Source organism: Rutidosis leptorrhynchoides, chromosome 2 (assembly GCF_046630445.1).
Source record: "Rutidosis leptorrhynchoides isolate AG116_Rl617_1_P2 chromosome 2, CSIRO_AGI_Rlap_v1, whole genome shotgun sequence".
NCBI lineage: Eukaryota > Viridiplantae > Streptophyta > Magnoliopsida > Asterales > Asteraceae > Rutidosis > Rutidosis leptorrhynchoides.
The window spans coordinates 95184004-95207550 of record NC_092334.1 but is presented as its reverse complement, the minus strand read 5'-3'; positions in this window follow the sequence as shown (position 1 = coordinate 95207550).

The following is a 23547-nucleotide window of genomic DNA, read 5'->3' as shown; positions in this document are numbered from 1 at the left end:
TTACTACTCAAATAAAGGAGGCGCAACAAGGAGTTTTAAAAGAGGGAAATTTAAAGGATGAAATACCCAAAGGATCGGAGAAGCATCTTAATATTCGGGAAGACGGAACCCGGTATAGGGCTGAAAGGATTTGGGTACCAAAATTTGGAGATATGAGAGAAATGGTACTTTGAGAAGCTCATAAAACCAGATACTCAATACATCCTGGAACGGGGAAGATGTACAAGGATCTCAAGAAACATTTTTGGTGGCCGGGTATGAAAGCCGATGTTGCTAAATACGTAGGAGAATGTTTGACGTGTTCTAAGGTCAAAGCTGAGCATCAGAAACCATCAGGTCTACTTCAACAACCCGAAATCCCAGAATGGAAATGGGAAAACATTACCATGGATTTCATCACTAAATTGCCAAGGACTGCAAGTAGTTTTGATACTATTTGGGTAATAGTTGATCGTCTCACCAAATCAGCACACTTCCTACCAATAAGAGAAGATGACAAGATGGAGAAGTTAGCACGACTGTATTTGAAGGAAGTCGTCTCCAGACATGGAATACCAATCTCTATTATCTCTGATAGGGATGGCAGATTTATTTCAAGATTCTGGCAGACATTACAGCAAGCATTAGGAACTCGTCTAGACATGAGTACTGCCTATCATCCACAAACTGATGGGCAGAGCGAAAGGACGATACAAACGCTTGAAGACATGCTACGAGCATGTGTTATTGATTTCGGAAACAGTTGGGATCGACATCTACCGTTAGCAGAATTTTCCTACAACAACAGCTACCATTCAAGCATTGAGATGGCGCCGTTTGAAGCACTTTATGGTAGAAAGTGCAGGTCTCCGATTTGTTGGAGTGAGGTGGGGGATAGACAGATTACGGGTCCGGAGATTATACAAGAAACTACCGAGAAGATCATCCAAATTCAACAACGGTTGAAAACCGCCCAAAGTCGACAAAAGAGCTACGCTGACATTAAAAGAAAAGACATAGAATTTGAAATTGGAGAGATGGTCATGCTTAAAGTTGCACCTTGGAAAGGCGTTGTTCGATTTGGTAAACGAGGGAAATTAAATCCAAGGTATATTGGACCATTCAAGATTATTGATCGTGTCGGACCAGTAGCTTACCGACTTGAGTTACCTCAACAACTCGCGGCTGTACATAACACTTTCCACGTCTCGAATTTGAAGAAATGTTTTGCTAAAGAAGATCTCACTATTCCGTTAGATGAAATCCAAATCAACGAAAAACTTCAATTCATCGAAGAACCCGTCGAAATAATGGATCGTGAGGTTAAAAGACTTAAGCAAAACAAGATACCAATTGTTAAGGTTCGATGGAATGCTCGTAGAGGACCTGAGTTCACCTGGGAGCGTGAAGATCAGATGAAGAAGAAATACCCGCATCTATTTCCAGAAGATTCGTCAACACCTTCAACAGCTTAAAATTTCGGGACGAAATTTATTTAACGGGTAGGTACTGTAGTGACCCGAACTTTTCCATGTTTATATATATTAATTGAGATTGATGTTTACATGATTAAATGTTTCCAACATGTTAAGCAATCAAACTTGTTAAGACTTGATTAATTGAAATATGTTTCATATAGACAATTGACCACCCAAGTTGATCGGTGATTCACAAACGTTAAAACTTGTAAAAACTATATGATGACATATATATGGATATATATATATATAGTTAACATGATACTATGATAAGAAAACATATCATAAAGTATATTAACAATGAACTACATATGTAAAAACAAGACTACTAACTTAATGATTTTTAAACGAGACATATATGTAACGATTATCGTTGTAAAGACATTTAATGTATATATATCATATTAAGAGATATTCATACATGATAATATCATGATAACATAATAATTTAAAATCTCATTTGATATTATAAACATTGGGTTAACAACATTTAACAAGATCGTTAACCTAAAGGTTTCAAAACAACACTTACATGTAACGACTAACGATGACTTAACGACTCAGTTAAAATGTATATACATGTAGTGTTTTAATATGTATTTATACACTTTTGAAAGACTTCAATACACTTATCAAAATACTTCTACTTAACAAAAATTCTTACAATTACATCCTCGTTCAGTTTCATCAACAATTCTACTCGTATGCACCCGTATTCGTACTCGTACAATACACAGCTTTTAGATGTATGTACTATTGGTATATACACTCCAATGATCAGCTCTTAGCAGCCCATGTGAGTCACCTAACACATGTGGGAACCATCATTTGGCAACTAGCATGAAATATCTCATAAAATTACAAAAATATGAGTAATCATTCATGACTTATTTACATGAAAACAAAATTACATATCCTTTATATCTAATCCATACACCAACGACCAAAAACACCTACAAACACTTTCATTCTTCAATTTTCTTCATCTAATTGATCTCTCTCAAGTTCTATCTTCAAGTTCTAAGTGTTCTTCATAAATTCCAAAAGTTCTAGTTTCATAAAATCAAGAATACTTTCAAGTTTGCTAGCTCACTTCCAATCTTGTAAGGTGATCATCCAACCTCAAGAAATCTTTGTTTCTTACAGTAGGTTATCATTCTAATACAAGGTAATAATCATATTCAAACTTTGGTTCAATTTCTATAACTATAACAATCTTATTTCAAGTGATGATCTTACTTGAACTTGTTTTCGTGTCATGATTCTGCTTCAAGAACTTCGAGCCATCCAAGGATCCATTGAAGCTAGATCCATTTTTCTCTTTTCCAGTAGGTTTATCCAAGGAGCTTAAGGTAGTAATGATGTTCATAACATCATTCGATTCATACATATAAAGCTATCTTATTCGAAGGTTTAAACTTGTAATCACTAGAACATAGTTTAGTTAATTCTAAACTTGTTCGCAAACAAAAGTTAATCCTTCTAACTTGACTTTTAAAATCAACTAAACACATGTTCTATATCTATAAGATATGCTAACTTAATGATTTAAAACCTGGAAACACGAAAAACACCGTAAAACCGGATTTACGCCGTCGTAGTAACACCGCGGGCTGTTTTGGGTTAGTTAATTAAAAACTATGATAAACTTTGATTTAAAAGTTGTTATTCTGAGAAAATGATTTTTATTATGAACATGAAACTATATCCAAAAATTATGGTTAAACTCAAAGTGGAAGTATGTTTTCTAAAATGGTCATCTAGACGTCGTTCTTTCGACTGAAATGACTACCTTTACAAAAACGACTTGTAACTTATTTTTCCGACTATAAACCTATACTTTTTCTGTTTAGATTCATAAAATAGAGTTCAATATGAAACCATAGCAATTTGATTCACTCAAAACGGATTTAAAATGAAGAAGTTATGGGTAAAACAAGATTGGATAATTTTTCTCATTTTAGCTACGTGAAAATTGGTAACAAATCTATTCCAACCATAACTTAATCAACTTGTATTGTATATTATGTAATCTTGAGATACCATAGACACGTATACAATGTTTCGACCTATCATGTCGACACATCTATATATATTTCGGAACAACCATAGACACTCTATATGTGAATGTTGGAGTTAGCTATACAGGGTTGAGGTTGATTCCAAAATATATATAGTTTGAGTTGTGATCAATACTGAGATACGTATACACTGGGTCGTGGATTGATTCAAGATAATATTTATCGATTTATTTCTGTATATCTAACTGTGGACAACTAGTTATAGGTTACTAACGAGGACAGCTGACTTAATAAACTTAAAACATCAAAATATATTAAAAGTGTTGTAAATATATTTTGAACATACTTTAATATATATGTATATATTGTTATAGGTTCGTGAATCAACAGTGGCCAAGTCTTACTTCCCGACGAAGTAAAAATCTGTGAAAGTGAGTTATAGTCCCACTTTTAAAATCTAATATTTTTGGGATGAGAATACATGCAGGTTTTATAAATGATTTACAAAATAGACACAAGTACGTGAAACTACATTCTATGGTTGAATTATCGAAATCGAATATGCCCCTTTTTATTAAGTCTGGTAATCTAAGAATTAGGGAACAGACACCCTAATTGACGCGAATCCTAAAGATAGATCTATTGGGCCTAACAAACCCCATCCAAAGTACCGGATGCTTTAGTACTTCGAAATTATATCATATCCGAAGGGTGTCCCGGAATGATGGGGATATTCTTATATATGCATCTTGTTATTGTCGGTTACCAGGTGTTCACCATATGAATGATTTTTATCTCTATGTATGGGATGTGTATTGAAATATGAAATCTTGTGGTCTATTGTTACGATTTGATATATATAGGTTAAACCTATAACTCACCAACATTTTTGTTGACGTTTTAAGCATGTTTATTCTCAGGTGATTATTAAGAGCTTCCGCTGTCGCATACTTAAATAAGGACAAGATTTGGAGTCCATGCTTGTATGATATTGTGTAAAAACTGCATTCAAGAAACTTATTTTGTTGTAACATATTTGTATTGTAAACCATTATGTAATGGTCGTGTGTAAACAGGATATTTTAGATTATCATTATTTGATAATCTACGTAAAGCTTTTTAAACCTTTATTGATGAAATAAAGGTTATGGTTTGTTTAAAAATGAATGCAGTCTTTGAAAAACGTCTCATATAGAGGTCAAAACCTCGCAACGAAATCAATTAATATGGAACGTTTTTAATCAATAAGAACGGGACATTTCAAAAAGTGCTAGAGTTGCTGAGAAAAGAAAAACTGTACGCTAAGTTTTCAAAGTGTGCATTTTGGTTGGAAGAAGTTCAATTCCTCGGTCACATAGTGAACAAAGAAGGTATTCAGGTGGATCCTGCAAAGATTGAAACCATTGAAAAGTGGGAAACCCCGAAAACTCCGAAACACATACGCCAGTTTTTAGGACTAGCTGGTTACTACAGAAGGTTCATCCAAGACTTTTCCATAATAGCAAAACCCTTGACTGCATTAACGTATAAAGGGAAGAAATTTGAATGGAAAGATGTACAAGAGAAAGCGTTTCAATTGTTAAAGAAAAAGTTAACTACGGCACCTATATTGTCATTACCTGAAGGGAATGATGATTTTGTGATATATTGTGATGCCTCAAAGCAAGGTCTCGGTTGTGTATTAATGCAACGAACGAAAGTAATTGCTTATGCGTCTAGACAATTGAAGATTCATGAACAGAATTATACGATGCATGATTTGGAATTAGGCGCAGTTGTTTTTGCATTAAAGACTTGGAGGCACTACTTATATGGGGTCAAAAGTATTATATATACCGACCACAAAAGTCTTCAACACATATTTAATCAGAAACAACTGAATATGAGGCAGCGTAGGTGGATTGAGTTGTTGAATGATTACGACTTTGAGATTCGTTACCACCCGGGGAAGGCAAATGTGGTAGTCGACGCCTTGAGCAGAAAGGACAGAGAACCTATTCGAGTAAAAGCTATGAATATAATGATTCACACTAACCTTACTACTCAAATAAAGAAGGCTCAACAAGGAGTTTTAAAAGAGGGAAACTTAAGGGGTGAAATACCCAAAGGATCGGAGAAGCATCTTAATATTCGGGAAGACGGAACCCGGTATAGGGCTGAAAGAATTTGGGTACCATAATTTGGAGATATGAGAGAAATGGTACTTAGAGAAGCTCATAAAACCAGATACTCAATACATCCTGGAACGGGAAAGATGTACAAGGATCTTAAGAAACATTTTTGGTGGCCAGGTATGAAAGCCGATGTTGCTAAATACGTAGGAGAATGTTTGATGTGTTCTAAGGTCAAAGCTAAGCATCAGAAACCATCAGGTCTACTTCAACAACCCGAAATCCCGGAATGGAAATGGGAAAACATTACCATGGATTTCATCACTAAATTGCCAAGGACTGCAAGTGGTTTTGATACTATTTGGGTAATAGTTGATCGTCTAACTAAATCAGCACACTTCCTGCCAATAAGAGAAGATGACAAGATGGAGAAGTTAGCACGACTGTATTTGAAGGAAGTCGTCTCCAGACATGGAATACCAATCTCTATTATCTCTGATAGGGATGACAGATTTATTTCAAGATTCTGGCAGACATTACAGCAAGCATTAGGAACTTGTCTAGACATGAGTATTGCCTATCATCTACAAACTGATGGGCAGAGCGAAAGGACGATACAAACGCTTGAATACATGCTACGAGCAGGTGTTATTGATTTCGGAAACAGTTGGAATCGACACCTTCCGTTAGCAGAATTTTCCTACAACAACAGCTACCATTCAAGCATTGAGATGGCACCGTTTGAAGCACTTTATGGTAGAAAGTGCAGGTCTCCTATTTGTTGGAGTGAAGTGGGGGATAGACAGATTACGGGTCCGGAGATAAAACAAGAAACTACCGAGAAGATCATCCAAATTCAACAACGGTTGAAAACCGCCCAAAGTCGACAAAAGAGCTACGCCGACATTAAAAGAAAAGATATAGAATTTGAATTTGGAGAGATGGTCATGCTTAAGGTTGCACCTTGAAAAGGCGTTGTTCGATTTGGTAAACGAGGGAAATTAAATCCAAGGTATATTGGACCATTCAAGATTATTGATCGTGTCGGACCAGTAGCTTACCGACTTGAGTTACCTCAATAACTCGCAGCTGTACATAACACTTTTCACGTCTCGAATTTGAAGAAATGTTTTGCTAAAGAAGATCTCACTATTCCGTTAGACGAAATCCAAATCAACGAAAAACTTCAATTCATCGAAGAACCCGTCGAAATAATGGATCGTGAGGTTAAAAGACTTAAACAAAACAAGATACCAATTGTTAAGGTTCAATGGAATGCTTGTAGAGGACCCGAGTTCACCTGGGAACGAGAAGATCAGATGAAGAAGAAATACCTACACTTATTTCCAGAAGATACGTCAACACCTCCAACTGCTTAAAATTTCGGGACAAAATTTATTTAACGGGTAGGTACTGTAGTGACCCGAACTTTTCCATGTTTATATTTATTAAATGAAATTGATATTTACATGATTAAGTGTTTCCAACATGTTAAGAAATCAAACTTGTTAAGACTTGATTAATTCAAATAGGTTTCATATAGACAATTGACCACCCAAGTTGACCGGTGATTCACGAACGTTAAAACTTGTAAAAACTATATGATGACATATATATGATTATATATATAGTTAACATGATATTATGATAAGTAAGTATCTCATTAGATATTTTAACAATGAGTTATATACATAAAATTGAGTATATTGAATTAAGAAACAGTAAAACGTATTAAAAATGTTGTAAATATATATTTTGAACATACTTTGATATATATATGTATATATTTGTTATAGGTTCATGAATCGACCAGTGGCCAAGTCTTACTTCTCGATGAAGTAAAAATCTGTGAAAGTGAGTTATAGTCCCACTTTTAAAAATCTAATATTTTGGGATGAGAATACATGCAATTTTATAAATGTTTTACAAAATAGACACAAGTAAATGAAACTACATTATATGGGTGAATGATCGAAGCCGAATATGCCCCTTTTTAGCTTGGTAGCCTAAGAATTTGAGAATAGACCCCCAAATTGACGCGAATCCTAAAGATAGATCTATCGGGCCCAACAAGCCTCATTCTGGAATTTGGAATGCTTTAGTACTTCAAAATTATCATGTCCGATGGGTGTCCCGGAATGATGGGGATATTCTATATGCATCTTGTTAATGTCGGTTACCAGGTGTTCACCGTATAAATGAATTTTATCTCTATGTATGGGATGTATTGAAATATGAAATCTTGTGGTCTATTATTATAATTTGATAATATATAGGTTAAACCTATAACTCACCAACATTTTTGTTGACGTTTTAAGCATGTTTATTCTCAGGTGATTATTAAGAGCTTCCACTGTTGCATACTAAAATAAGGACAAGATTTGGAGTCCATGCTTGTATGATATTATGTAAAAACTGCATTCAAGAAACTTATTTTTGATGTAATATATTCTTATTGTAAACCATTATGTAATGGTCGTGTGTAAACGGTATATTTTAGATTATCATTATTTGATAATCTACGTAATGCTTTTTAAACCTTTATAGATAAAATAAAGGTTATGGTTGTTTTAAAAATGAATACAGTCTTTGAAAAACGTTTCATATAGAGGTCAAAACCTCGCGACGAAATCAATTAATATGGAACGTTTATAATCAATATGAACGGGACATTTCATTACAAATATTGAATAGAAAGATATCCTATTATTCCATTTCAATATCATCCATAAACACATACGGAGTATTATTTTGGGTTCATAATATTAATCAAAGGTTGATTAATTATTAATTATTACTTAGGTTTGGACTAGCATCCATTGACGTTGTTTGAAGTGTAGTGTGGACTATCCAAAGAGACGGTCATACTTTTGATCGTAGGTTTCTCTCCGTTCTTCAAGAAAGTGTGGACTATCCAAAGAGATGGTCATACTTTTGATCGTAGGTTTCTCTCCGTTCTTCAAGAAAGGTATATCATTAACTCCTCTTTTATTTTATATTCATGACAATTATTATGGTGTAATTGGATGTTTGTGATCGTTAATCATGTGCATTTTTTATTAAATTTAAATATTTGAATATTTACTTTTGTAAATGGTTAATAAAATAATAATTGATTATTATTTTAACTATCTGCTGCGTTAATCTGATTTGGTAAAAGTACACACGATTTTCCATCATGAACCTCTTGCATTCAAAATTTAATGCCTCAGAGAATCAATCAAGCTCATATCTATTATTTAATTATGTCATTAGCAAAAGAGATTCTATTTTTAGCAGAATTAATTGTAAACTTCAATCCTTATTGAAGACTAAATTTGGTGTAAACATATTTTCAGCGAGTTTGGATAAATTCTAGTGAAAGTAACTTTCAATTGGTGAATTGAAGAGTCGATTAGGAAGGATTCGTTAATGTTCTTCCTAACTACTATAAATTCTTTTGTTTGTATCATTTACTTTCACACAAACCTTCAGAATTATCAAACACATTCAATATCCAGGTTATTACTTACACTTTGATTTGAAAATAGAAACAAAATCGAAAAACTTTTAACAAATACTAAGTAACTATTCACTTTTTCTCCCTTTATTTACTTACAAATCCTTTAAAGCTAGCATCCAAATCATCAATAAAACAGAAGATCATCGAAAACGTCAACAAAAGTCAAAATTTTGTAAAGTTTCTATTTGAGCTTTCAATTTAAGCACGATTTAGCAAAGGGATTGATGAGTTTAGATATCTCGCGCTCTGATATCAAATCGCTACAAGAAATGTCATCTTTCGAGGCGACATTTTTTGTCTTTTCCAGACAATTTGTCGTCCCAGAAGGCAATTCCGGAAGACATGTCGTCCCCAAGTCGTCCGGAATAGTTCGCCCCAGAAACTCTACCGGAACGAAAAGTTATTTTTTCTGACAAATGTCGGCCCTACTTTGACTTTTCTACGATAATAGAGGACGGCCTTACGGGACGGAATTTTCGAATGACATGTCACCCGGAAAGAAAGATAATAATAATATTAATCATGTAAATGATTAATAATAAACACCTTAATAGTAAATCTTTTCTCGATGACCATTTGGGAGACACGTCGTCCGGAATGAAAATATTGATATTTGATAGTTAGTAATAAATAAATTATTATTAATTTTTAAATATACTTTTGTGGACGACTTTTTTGGACGACTTTATAGGATGACATATCGTCCGGACAACCTAATGTGATTTGGTAGCAGTATAAAAATCTGCAATTTATCAGCCGTAAAAATGACACGTTACAAAACATCAAACTTGCTGTGTGATTACGATAAATTTCACAAACACCCCAATAACATTAATTAATAGTTTAAACCACAATTACACTAAATGTTCAAACACACAATATCAACACTTGTCTCCAAATCAAAGTTTAAACATCAAACATAAACAAATTGTCTATCAAACAAGCAACAACAAACTCCTTACCCTTATTCTTTGTCGTCACTTTCCCCATCTCGTTTAAATTGGGAATTGCGAACACATTTTGCAAATGCGGTGGGATAATCATAGAATTCATGGAAAAAACTTCGGATATCGCATTCATTTGATGGGGAGTAAAGTTTCGTTGTTCCGCTAGTGGTCTTCTACTTCGACTCGTTGATGATGAAAATGCGCAATTAGTAGCCGACATTGATAATTTCTTCCTAATTCACGAGTGTGCCCACATTGTTCTTCCAGAACTTCCAATATTGTGTCTTGCTCACTTCTTTCCGGCTCTCTATCTCTCTTATTTTTATCTCGTTCCACAAAGTTAATAAAAATATTAAAATTAGTATCATATATATATTACGACATCATTTAACCCATATTGACCCTAATTGAACCATTTGAACTCAACTGATTACATTTAACACCAATTAACCCCATTTAAACTTGATTGACTCAATTTGACCTCATTTGAACCCAACTGACTTCATTTGACCAAAATTGACCTCATTTAACTACAATTGACCCAATTTGATCACAATTGACCCCATTCTCAATATAACCAAATTTGAATTTAATTGACTTTGTTTGATCTCATTTGACCCAAATTGACCCCATTTGAACCCATTTGACTAAACATGACCCCATTTGACCATAGTTGACTCATTTGACCACATTTGACTCAATTTAACCTAACTGAATCCAATTGTCCCCATATAAACACATTTGACCCAGTTTGACCACAATTAACCCATTTGGCCCATTGTACCCTAACTGAATCCAACTGTCACTATTTAAACAAATTCAACCCCATTTGAATTCAATTGACTCCCTTTGACCCTATTTGACCTATTTGAACCCATATTGATCACAATTCTCCATTTTACCCCAACTAACCCAATTTGAACCCATAATGACTCCGCTTGACCCACTTTACCCCAATTGACCCAATTTGAACCCATAATAACCCTATTTAACCCATTTTATCCCAAGTGACCTCATTTTACCCCGTTTGATTAAAGATCCATTACTTACGTAGTTACTTTCTGAAATGTCTCCAATCCATGCACCAGTTTTCATGTGAGTGTACATACTCTTGTAGTTATTGATAACACAGAGGATTATCAACAGTCTACAAACACAACTTAAATAAATTGCATCTATATAAGTCAAATCAAATGTGAATAACAATTTATCAATTATATAGAACAATAAAAATACAACATTAATAATAAGAGGATTTAAGTAATTTACCAGATGGATAGCAATAGACCTGATACCATAGAATCGTCGACCTAGATTCTGATTCGACCAAGATGTTCGAATATCATCAACTTCATCACACTCACAATATATCATCATTTCGAATTCACTACAACAAAGATGGTGAGGTAGAGGTAATAAAAATGTTAATAATGGTGTTTAAATAGGTAGAAATGGCCGGGAAAAAAATATAGACTTTTTCCGGATGACATGTCATTCGAAAAAATTTGCACGCGAGAATTATTTACTTTTCGGAGCCAAAAATAATTTTCACAAGGGAAAATAAAAAAGGAAAACGTACAATACTTTTTACATACAAATTTTGCGGACAACATGTTGTCCGGAAAGGAAAGGTAGGTTGCGAAAATTTTTGCTTTTTGGAGTCGATTTTTTTCCCCGAAAGAAAATAAAAAATGAAAGTGGAAAATAGAAACTCGGATTTTTTAGCCATTGGTACCATTCGTACTATTCGAGCCTCGACTTCTTTGAAATTCATTTAAAGATTTTAAGTTGAATATCATTTAAAATTGTAAAGGTCATGCTAATACTAAGTGAATATTAACAAATTTAGTTTATGATGCAATTAACAATAATAATTAAACAAATAATAAAGATTGAAATAAACATTGAATGTAAATAGAAATACCTCAAATAATTAAAGAACAAAGTGTTAGGATAAAGAATCCTTAAAGACTTAAAAAGTAAATCCTAACTAATTTGAGAGAAAACTAAACTAAAAAGCAATTAAACTGAACTGAAAAGTGATATTCAACTTGATATGGCCAAAACGGATGGTTTTATTTATGCGATGTTGTTAGGTCGCAACACGTCAGAATCGGCTACCAAAAGAGAGCAAGGGTTTTATTATTTATTTTTAGCTGGAGTTTCCTAGCTATAACTCACCTACTTGTCTTCCTTTTAACTAGTAAGTGGTAAATATAACTCAGGTTCGTATTTTTGTATGTTTGCTCAGTAACGTGGGATAAAAGTGCCTAAATAGTTAACCCTAGTGACAAGAGGTGATAGATTAAGATTAACTAATAAAATAGTTATTTAACTTGTAAAGATAAAGATAGATAGGTATGATGGGGAATTATCACAAGAGTTCAACTTCCTAGAATAAACACTAAACCTTAATCAACTGGGCTATGAACCTAACTGATTTGTCACTAAGAGCTTAGGCTTTGAAAATTCTGGCTAAGACGGATATCCCTACTCCCAACGTTAACCTAAAAAGGTTTAAACGACCTTATGGATAGAATCCTAGGTACATGAACAAAGTGGTATACCCATAAAGGAAGGTCTCAGCTTTTCTTAATCCTAGTCGGTTTAACTAAATTGATATTCCACCACTTAATACTATGTTATGCCTTAACATTAACAGATGTGCAATCTTAGATATTCTAATGTACTACTAATTGGATTAGTGGTCTCTCCTTTGCGATCACTTATTCAACCCCAGATCATCTTATAACATCTCACGAACATTGCTTCTGACGCAAATCATGCTTCTAAGCAGACTAGTGTTCACTGAACTCTATTTTGTCTACTCTAATCACAACCTCTCTTCTTTGATGAATAAATGATTATTCATACGTAGGTACTATATTCCTATTGTGACATTAAGCACACATAACTACTTACCCGTACCCTAGGGTTGATCAAGTCCTAATACTAGGTTATAGTCACGTGAATAAGCGGAAAGGGTGATCCGTAAATTAAACTTCTAAACCGTCAAGGTTTTAGCATAACAATAGCATAAGCTTCAGATAAGGTATTCAACATATAATAAACATTTGCAACAGACAGATAGGCATGCAAGATGAAAGCAACTTAAGATAACAAGACAATTAAATTAAGGAAAGCGTTCACCGTTTACAGACGAGATCTGAACTATTACAAGTGCCGACATCCTCTAGACCGCTCCTATTACAATCTTCGGCATTTGCCTCCTGGTACTTAATTTCCCGCTTGGAGGTGAGAAGGCCTTGAAATCTCTAGTGAGAGAAAGTGTATTGTAGTAAGAGAGTGAAGAGAGGTGTGTTGAAATTGGATGACAAAAAGCCTTTAAATAGAATTGGATTTTGCATGCAAACGGCTGGCAGGCCATTTGGCAGGCCGTTTGGCTTGCCTGGTCAGCTGGTTTTTCTGGATCGTAACTTGATTTCTTGTCTTTCACCGTTTTCATTTTAGAATCTTTGTTTTAGCTCCGTTTCTCTTGATTCTTTTTTCATCACCTTCGTAATTACTTTACCTACAAATCTAACCGAAAAATCAATAATTTTTCCGACAAAGTTTTGAACTTTATGCTTTTGGAACTCAATATAGGGGGTAAAAACATGACTTTTTAGCCGATATCACAACTCTACAGAATGACCCTCTATTTATAGGGTAAAAACCCAGGGTCTTGAAACTCAATTGAGTCGGCAGCTGTTAGTGACAGTCGACGACTGTTCTTTAGTTTAGCCAATGGCTGGTAAGCTCAGCCGATGACGGTTTCCACCATCTAGAAATTCTTCAAATAGTGTCGATTGATTCCTAAATTGGCACGTCGAATGTGTAAGATCCTGTTTTCCAGTAGTGTGGGACGCCGTCCAGAAAGGTGGGACGCCGTCCTAATGTGAAGGACTGGACGCCGTCCTGAAATCTGGACGCCGTCCAGTTGAACTGACGGGCTAGCTGTATTCTTTTAGATATTAAATAGGGGTAGTTTGGTATTTTCACTTGTGGGACAAATCTAAGGCCACATGATCAATTCATGGAGTGCGATTACTCCATTTTCAACCACCACTTCATATCCACTTAAATTCTAGAGAGAGAGAGAGAGAGAGTGATTCTTGTGTGAGAAAGCTCAAATCGAGGAGGAAAAAGCTTGTTTTGGATCAAAGCGCGTGCTTTAAAGTTGTTCATCGAGTCCCTAGCTACATTTTGAGTGTGGGGGTAAGTCTTAACCTTGATTTCCTTATTTTAAATTGTTTAGGGGTTAGGGTTTGGGTTAGTGATGAACATAAAACCCATTTGTTAGTAGTTTGGGGGTTTTTTGGTAAGTTTGAGTCATAAGGACTCAAAGATGACTAACCTAGGGTTTTGAAATGTTAAATGTGTTTATGAACCTTAAATTGGTAAGTTAACTACAAGCACGCCTAGATGTTATGTAAGTGGGTGTTATTTGGCTATGTGGTGACCCGAATGGGCGTGTAAACCTCGAAATGGGTCAAGCTGGTCTTTGATGACCTAAGTTGTTAAATAAGTATGTTAACACACTAAACTTGTGATTATATGGGTATTAAGACCATAATTAGCTAGCGTTAGGGTTTTGTCGAAGTTGACCCAATTTTAGGGTTAAGTGTGCAAATGGGTCGAAATGACGCTAGGTTGGTGAGTGAGTTGGTTAACCAACTTGATTGTGTGTTTGATTATGTGCCTATGTAATAGGTACGTTACGTTAAAGGTTGAAAGTTCGGCTAACTTTCACAAAAGACTATAAGGTGAGTGGAGTAATTATACGTATGTGTATATGGCGTATTTATTTGTAAATGTTATGGTATGAACCATAGAGCCTGTAGTGCCATAACATGTATGTGACAAGTGTCAAAGGGTGAACCATCGAGCCGGTAGCACTATAAAATGAGGCGTGAACCATCGAGCCGGTAGCGCCGAAGTGTGAACCAAAGAGCTGGTAACACTATAAAATCATGATGTGAACCATCGAGCCTGTAGCATCAAGTGTGAACCATCGAGCAGGTAGCACTATAAAATGAGGCATGAACCATCGAGCCGGTAGCGCCGAAGTGTGAACCAAAGAGCCGGTAGCACTATAAAATCATGATGTGAACCATCGAGCCGGTAGCATCAAGTGTGAACCATCGAGCCAGTAGCACTATAAAACAAAGTGTGAACCACGAGCCGGTAGCACTATAAAAGAGTATGACTCAAATGCGTATGGTGTGAACCATCGAGCCGGTAGCACCATAGCGTTTATGGTTAACCATATGGGGGTTTGTTGATTATTTAGCATATTATATATATATTGTGTTGAGTATATGCTAATGCGGTTTTGTGATATTACACAACTTGTTAGTATTACGAGTATGATGACATGCTATTTGAGTTACAAGTTTGTATACGATATTGTGTAAGTGGTTGCAAGTAAGTAGGTTATATATGTATATGTATAACTATTGCACTCACTAAGCTTTAGCTTACCCTCTCATTGTTTACCTTTTTAGGCTCTGGCACGAATAAGGGCAAAGGTACTCGGTTGGATTAGTGACTCTTGGGGGATTAGCTTTTTGGAAGTTCGGCCAAGATTTGGGTAGTTTTACCCCAAACACCATGCTCTAGTGTCGTTTGGAAATTAAACTAGTGTGGTCGAAACTTGTATTTTTGAACGAAACTCGTAAAACAGCCGATGTGGGCTCGATGTTGTAAAACTCGATTTTATTGTGGAAATCTCTTAGTTTAACTTATATTGACATGTTGTAAAAAGGGTTTCGTTTAAAAGTGTCAGGAAGCGGGTTTTACGCTCATGTAAGTTGAGCACGGGGATCAGTTTCTGGTAGTTCATTGGGACGCCGTCCCAATTGGTTGGACGCCATCCAGGCCTTCAGATCTGGATGCCGTCCAGAATGCTGGACTCCGTCCAGATGTACTGCATCAGAATTTTTTTTAGCGTGTTTTTGAGTCAACGATGTCGGGTTGTTACAAGTGATATCAGAGCATGGTCTAAGGGATTTAGGCAACTTGAGATAGGTGCCTAGACTTAGACTTTATTGTGAATGCGCTTTATGCGGGATTTGTAGGAGACGGGTCGGACCGGGGATTTGTTAGTGCCTAGGATTAGGTTAACTAACTATGCGCTAATTGTTTTGTGTTGTGTTTTGCAATCATCAAGCGAGATAGACGTTGTACTAGTGAGTTAATGCGACGTGCTCGCGTAACAATGATTAGCTACCATTGTTACGGGTTCAAATTGTGTCAAACAAGCGATGTACGACGATTGTTGAGCAAGATGGGGCGGTGAGGTGAATATGTATTTGTGTCATGTCTTTTCATTCGTTGTTTAATATTTTTCATTTTATAGAATGAAGATGAGAAATGGACATGATACCAATGAGGGAGGCACGAGCGAGGACGTTGAACTCACGGCCAAGGTTGAGGCCATCTTTAAAAAGCTAAAAGCGGAATTTCTCGACAATGTTCGAAAGGTTTTCTAAGAATCGGTTGATGGGAAAGTAACCGAAATGATCAATGAGTGAATGAATGCCGCGATCGAAGAGGCATTAGAAGCTAGAAACATTCATCCTCGTGGTGAAGGGGGTGATGGTAATGATGGTTATGGAAGGCGAGACTTCCACTACAAAAATTTCAAGGATGCTCAACCTCCTATGTTCAATGGGGTACGAGATCCGTTGAAAAGCACATGTTGGATCTCCGACATCGAGGGGGCTTTCCGTACCGCGAAATGTCTACCCGAGAAAAAGACGAGATACGGTTCTAGCATGTTACGTGAAGAGGCCAAGTTATGGTGGAACGATAAAATTAAGTTTTATGGTGAAGAGCAATGCATGAGCTTGACGTGGGAAGAGTTTAAAAAGGAATTTTTCAAAGAATACCGAACTCCTTCCGACCTTGATAAAATCCGGGACGAGTTGCACAATTTGTGACAAGGTTCAATGGACTTGGTTACTCTTAAGTCGACCTTCTTGGCAAAGACTCGTTTTATCCGGAGTATGTTGGCGATGATCACAAGTTAATGCTAGATTTTTATCGTACATTAAGCGATGAGTTAAAGCGAAAGATTAGTCGGGGAATGGCTAAGTCTTTTGAGGAATTGTTTGACTTAGCCCGGGGCTTCGAACCGGAATTCCCAAAGCAAAGCGATTTCTCTTTCTCTAAGAGAAAAGTTGAAGGTTCGAGTCATTCGAACTTTTCAAACAAAAAGTTTAAGAAAGGGTCCGAAAGTTTAATTGCGTGAAGAAAGGTGGTTCTTTGAGTTATGGACCCACGTGCTTCAATTGTAATCAAAGGGGGCACTTGGCCCTTGATTGTACCAAGGCGACGAGCAAACTTACTTGTTATAATTGTGGTAAAGAAGGGTACTGAAGGCCAGAGTGTCCCGATTTGAACACCAACCATGTTAAACGGTTAGAAAAGGCGGCGGGTACGGCTAGGGGACGCAATTATTTGATGACTAATGATGAGGCCAAGCAATCAAACGAAGTTGTCTCAGGTACTTTCATGGTTAACTCTAATCCGGCAAGGATTCTATTTGATAGCGGCGCTAATTTATCATTTGTTTCTCCAAAATTTGTGCCTAAACTTAATAAGCCACTAGCTAAGTTAAGTCATCCGGTAGAAGTTGAAATAGCGGATGGTAAGACGGTGCTAGGGGTTGATGTTTGTAATGATTGTGATGTTGTGTTCGGTTCCGAAGCATTTAAAATCGATCTCATTCCGATGACTTTGGGCGAGTTTGATGTTGTCGTTGGTATGGATTGGCTTGATCGTTATAGTGCCGATATTGCATGGGGCATGAAAAGTCTATTAGGGTAAAGACCCCAAGTAGGAGAGAACTAATTATTCATGGCGAGAGACGGAGAAGACTTGTGCCGATATGCACCCTTGCACGGGCACGTCGTTTTCTTGATAGTGGTGGTATGGCTTTTCTTGCCCATGTAATTGATACTCGTGAAGAGCCACCATCCATTCGTGAAATTCCGATGGTTAGTGAATTCGAAGACGTTTTTCCGGACGAATTACCGGGTGTTCCGGCGGAAAGACAAGTTGAATTTCGCATTGAGTTGATTCCGGGAGCTACTCCCATTGATAAGACTCCTTATCATTTAGCACCAACGGAAATGCAAGAGTTGTTAAATCAAACCCAAGAATTACTTGAAAAGGGTTTTATTCGACCGAGTGCTTCTCCATGGGGTGCTCCAGTTTTATTCGTGAAGAAGAAGGATGGTAGTATGCGGATATGCATCGATTATCGGGAGTTGGCGATAAAGAATCGTTATCCATTGCCTCAGATTGACGATTTGTTTGACCAACTCCAAGGTGCAACGTATTTCTCTAAGATTGACCTACGGTCCGGCTATCACCAAATGCGGGTCCATGAGGAATATATTGAGAAAACGGCTTTTCAAACGCGTTACGAGCATTTTGAGTTTGTAGTTATGCCCTTTGGTCTTACGAATGCACCGGCGGCATTCATGGATCTTATTAACCGAGTGTGCCAACCTATGTTGGACAAGTCGTTATTGTGTTCATTGACGACATACTTATCTATTCGAAGAGTATGAAGGAGCATGAACATCATTTGTGTGGTGTGTTGAAGACGTTGCGGAAGGAGAAGTTGTATGCAAAATTCTCCAAATGTGAATTTTGGCTAAGGGAAGTTCAATTCCTTGGCCATATTGTGAACAAAGATGGTATTCAAGTAGATCCGGGGAAGATTGAGACGGTGAAGAGTTGGGGACGACACTATGCCTACGGAAATCCGAAGTTTTTTCGGATTGGCCGGTTATTATCGTCGGTTTATCCAAGACTTTTCCAAAATCGCTTCTCCTTTGACAAAGTTAACGAGAAAGAACGCGAGATTTAATTGGGAAAACGAGCAAGAAATTGCTTTCCAATTGTTAAAAGAGAAGTTATGTCAAGCTCCGGTTTTAGTGTTGCTGGAAGGTGTAGAAGACATGACGGTTTATTGTGATGCTTCTTTAAATGTGATCGGTTGTGTTCTAATGCAACGAGGTAAAGTCATCGCGTATGCCTCTCAACAATTAAAGGAACACGAAATGAGATATCCGACTCATGATCTTGAGTTGGCGGCGGTTGTTCATGCGTTGAAAATTTGGCGCCATTACTTGTATGGTGTCAAATGTATGATTTATTCGAATCACAAGAGCTTAAAACATCTTTTTGATCAACGAGATTTGAATTATCGTCAACGTAGATGGATGGATGTGGTGAAAGACTATGATTGTGAAATACTTTATCATCCGGGTAAGGCGAATGTGGTCGCGAATGCGTTAAGTCGAAAGAGTCAACATCCGGCGATACGAGTAAGATCGTTACGCATGATTATTACTAACGATTTTCTTGTAAAGCTTGGCGAGACTCAAATCGAATCTTTTGTTAACAATAAGCATGAGGAACGAATCGTGGGACAAACAGAGTCTATTACTTTAGGTCCGCATGGTTTGTTGTCTTTTCAAGGACGAGTGTGGGTGCCTGGAATGGGAGATTTCCGACGAGTGCTACTTGATGAAGCACACAAGTCAAAGTATTTCATTCACTAAAGCGCGACAAAAATGTATCTTGATTTGAGGAAAGAGTATTGGTGGCCGGGCATGAAACATGATGTTGTTAAGTATGTTGAACAATGCGTCACGTGTTTGCAAGTTAAGGCTGAACACCAAAAGCTGTATGGTATGTTACAACCGTTAAAAATCCCGAAATGGAAATGGGAGCACATTACCATGGATTTCATTACAAAGTTACCAAAGACGGCGAGAACCCAATTTGATTCGATTTAGGTGATAGTTGATCGGTTGACGAAGAGTGCTTTGTTTCTTCCCATTCGGGAAGCGATATCATCGGAGACCTTGGCTAAGTTGTTTATCAAGGAGGTGATATCGAGACACGAGGTTCCTATATCAATTATTTCGGATCAGATACTCGTTTCACATCTCGGTTTTAGGAAAAGTTTCATGAAGATATGGGTACACAATTGAAATTGAGCACGGCGTACCATCCTCAAACGGACGGTCAAACCGAACGTACGAATCAAACATTGGAGGATATGTTACGGGCGTGTATTATTAATTTCGGTGGTAGTTGGGGTGAGCATTTACCCTTGGTGGAATTCTCGTACAATAATAGTTATCATACTAGTATCGGGATGCCACCTTACGAGATGCTTTATGGGCGTAGGTGTCGAACTACGATTTTTTGGGGTGAAGTGGGACAAAGAGAAATCGGGAGTACCGATTTGGTTTTAGAGACGAATAGCAAGATTGATATGATTCGGGATCATTTGAAAAAGGCTCAAGATAGACAAAAGTCGTATGCCGATAAACGTAGGCAACCGATTGAGTTCCAAGAAGGTGACATGGTGATGCTTAAAGTTTCGCCATGGAAGGGTGTTATTCGGTTTCGAAAGCGAGGAAAGTTAGCTCCTCGATTTATTGGCCCTTTTAAGATCTTGGACCGTGTTGGTGAGGTCGCGTATAGGCTAGAGTTACCCGAAGAGCTTGCAGGGATTCATAACACATTCCATGTTTCCCACCTCCGTAAGTGTCTTGCGGGTGACACGGCGTGGGTACCGTTGGACGAGATTTCCTTAAACAACAAATTAGAGTATGTTGAGGAACCAATGACAATTCTTAATGAAAAGGTGAAAATGTTGATAAATAAAGCGGTGAGAACTTTTAAAGTTCAATGGCGTCGTAGTAAGGGTTTCGAGTTTACATGGGAATCCGAGGAGTTTGTTTTGGTCTATCTTCCCGCTTGTCATGCGGCTTGGATTGCGAGGACGCAATCCGGTTCAAGTGGGGAAGAGTTGTAAGATCCTGTTTTCCAGTAGTGTGGGACGCCGTCCAAAAAGGTGGGACGCCGTCCAAAAAGGTGGGACGCCGTCCTAATGTGAAGGACTGGACGCCGTCCTGAAATTTGGACGCCGTCCAGTTGAACTGACGGGCCAGCTGTATTCTTTTAAATATTAAATGGGGGTAGTTTGATCTTTTCACTCGTGGGACGAATCTAAGGCCACAAGATCAGTTCATGGAGTGCCATTACTCCATTTTTAACCACCACTTCATATCCACTTAAATTCTAGAGAGAGAGAGAGAGAGAGAGAGTGATTCTTGTGTGAGAAAGCTCAAATCGAGGAGGAAAAAGCTTGTTTCGGATCAAAGCACGTGCTTTAAAGTTGTTCATCGAGTCCCTAGCTACATTTTGAGTGTGGGGGTAAGTCTTAACCTTGATTTCCTTATTTTAAATTGTTTAGAGGTTAGGGTTTGGGTTAGTGATGAACATAAAACCCATTTGTTAGTAGTTTGGGGGGTTTTTGGGTAAGTTTGAGTCATAAGGACTCAAATATGACTAACCTAGGGTTTTGAAATGTTAAATGTGTTCATGAACCTTAAATTGGTTAGTTAACTACAAGCACGCCTAGATGTTATGTAAGTGAGTGTTATTTAGCTATGTGGTGACCCGAATGGGCGTGTAAACCTCGAAATGGGTCAAGCTGGTCTTTGATGACCTAAGTTGTTAAATAAGTATGTTAACACACTAAACTTGTGATTATATGGGTATTAAGACCATAATTGGCTAGCGTTAGGGTTTTGTCGAAGTTGACCCAATTTTAGGGTTAAGTGTGCAAATGGGTCGGAATTGCACCAAGGGTCGAAATGATGCTAGGTTGGTGAGTGAGTTGGTTAACCAACTTGATTGTGTGTTTGATTATGTGCCTAATGTAATAGGTACGTTACGTTGAAGGTTGCAAGTTCGGCTAACTTTCACAAAAGACTATAAGGTGAGTGGAGTAATTATACGTATGTGTATATGGCGTATTTATTTGTGAATGTTATGGTATGAACCATAGAGCCTGTAGTGCCATAACATGTATGTGACAAGTGTCAAAGTGTGAACCATCGAGCCGGTAGCACTATAAAATGAGGCGTGAACCATCGAGCCGGTAGCACCGAAGTGTGAACCAAAGAGCCGGTAACACTATAAAATCATGATGTGAACCATCGAGCCTGTAGCATCAAGTGTGAACCATCGAGCAGGTAGCACTATAAAATGAGGCATGAACCATCGAGCCGATAGCACCGAAATGTGAACCAAAGAGCCGGTAGCACTATAAAATTATGATGTGAACCATCGAGCCGATAGCATCAAGTGTGAACCATCGAGCCGGTAGCACTATAAAACAAAGTGTGAACCACGAGCCGGTAGCACTATAAAAGAGTATGACTCAAATGTCTATGGTGTAAACCATCGAGCCGGTAGCACCATAGCGTTTATGATTAACCATATGGGGGTTTGTTGATTGTTTAGCATATTATATATATATATATATATATATATATATATATATATATATATATATATATATATATATATATATATATATATATATATATATATATATATTGTGTTGAGTATATGCTAATGCGGATTTGTGATATTGCACAACTTGTTAGTATTACGAGTATGATGACATGCTATTTGAGTTACAAGTTTGTATACGATATTGTGTAAGTGGTTGCAAGTGAGTAGGTTATATATGTATATGTTTAACTATTGCACTCACTAAGCTTTAGCTTACCCTCTCGTTGTTTACCTTTTTAGGCTCCGGCTTGGATAAGGTCAAAGGTATTCGGTTGGATTAGTGACTCTCGGGGGATTAGCTTTTTGGAAGTTCGGCCAAGATTTGGGTAGTTTAACCCCAAACACCATGCTCTAGTGTCGTTTGGAAATTAAACTAGTGTGGTTGAAACTTGTATTTTTGAACGAAACTCGTAAAATGGCTGATGTGGTCCCGATGTTGTAAAACTCGACTTTATTGTGGAAATCTCTTAGTTTAACTTATATTGACATGTTGTAAAAAGGGTTTCGTTTGAAAGTGTCGGGAAGGGGGTTTTTTGCTCATGTAAGTTGAGCACGGGGATCAGTTTTTGGTAGTTCATTGGGATGCCATCCCAATTAGCTGGACGCCGTCCAGGCCTTCAGATCTGGATGCCGTCCAGAATGCTGGTCGCCGTCCAGATGTACTGCATCAGAAAAAAAAATTTAGCGTGTTTTTGAGTCAACGATGTCGGGTTGTTACATAATGTAATTTTAACATTTTCGATCTTCATTCGTCTTCAACATTGAGTCGGCAGCTCTTCTGATAGCAGGTGGTTGTTTACGATTTTAGCTGGTGGCTTATTTAATAGCCCACAACTATTTCATGCAGATCTGGATTTTTTGACACTTTTTTAACAGTTTAGTTGGAGGCTGAATGGACAAATGGGGCAGTTTTTTTTTACTGTTTTCATATTCTATTCATTCATATTCCGTACATCATCTAACTTACAACCTCATGTCATTGCTAATTGTAGCTCCTTTTCTATCACTTTGCCTACACAAATCATACCAACTACTCCAAACACATAAAACGTTAGATGTTCACGAGAATAGGGCACAATTTAGCTTATATGGAGAGAATATCGCCTTAAA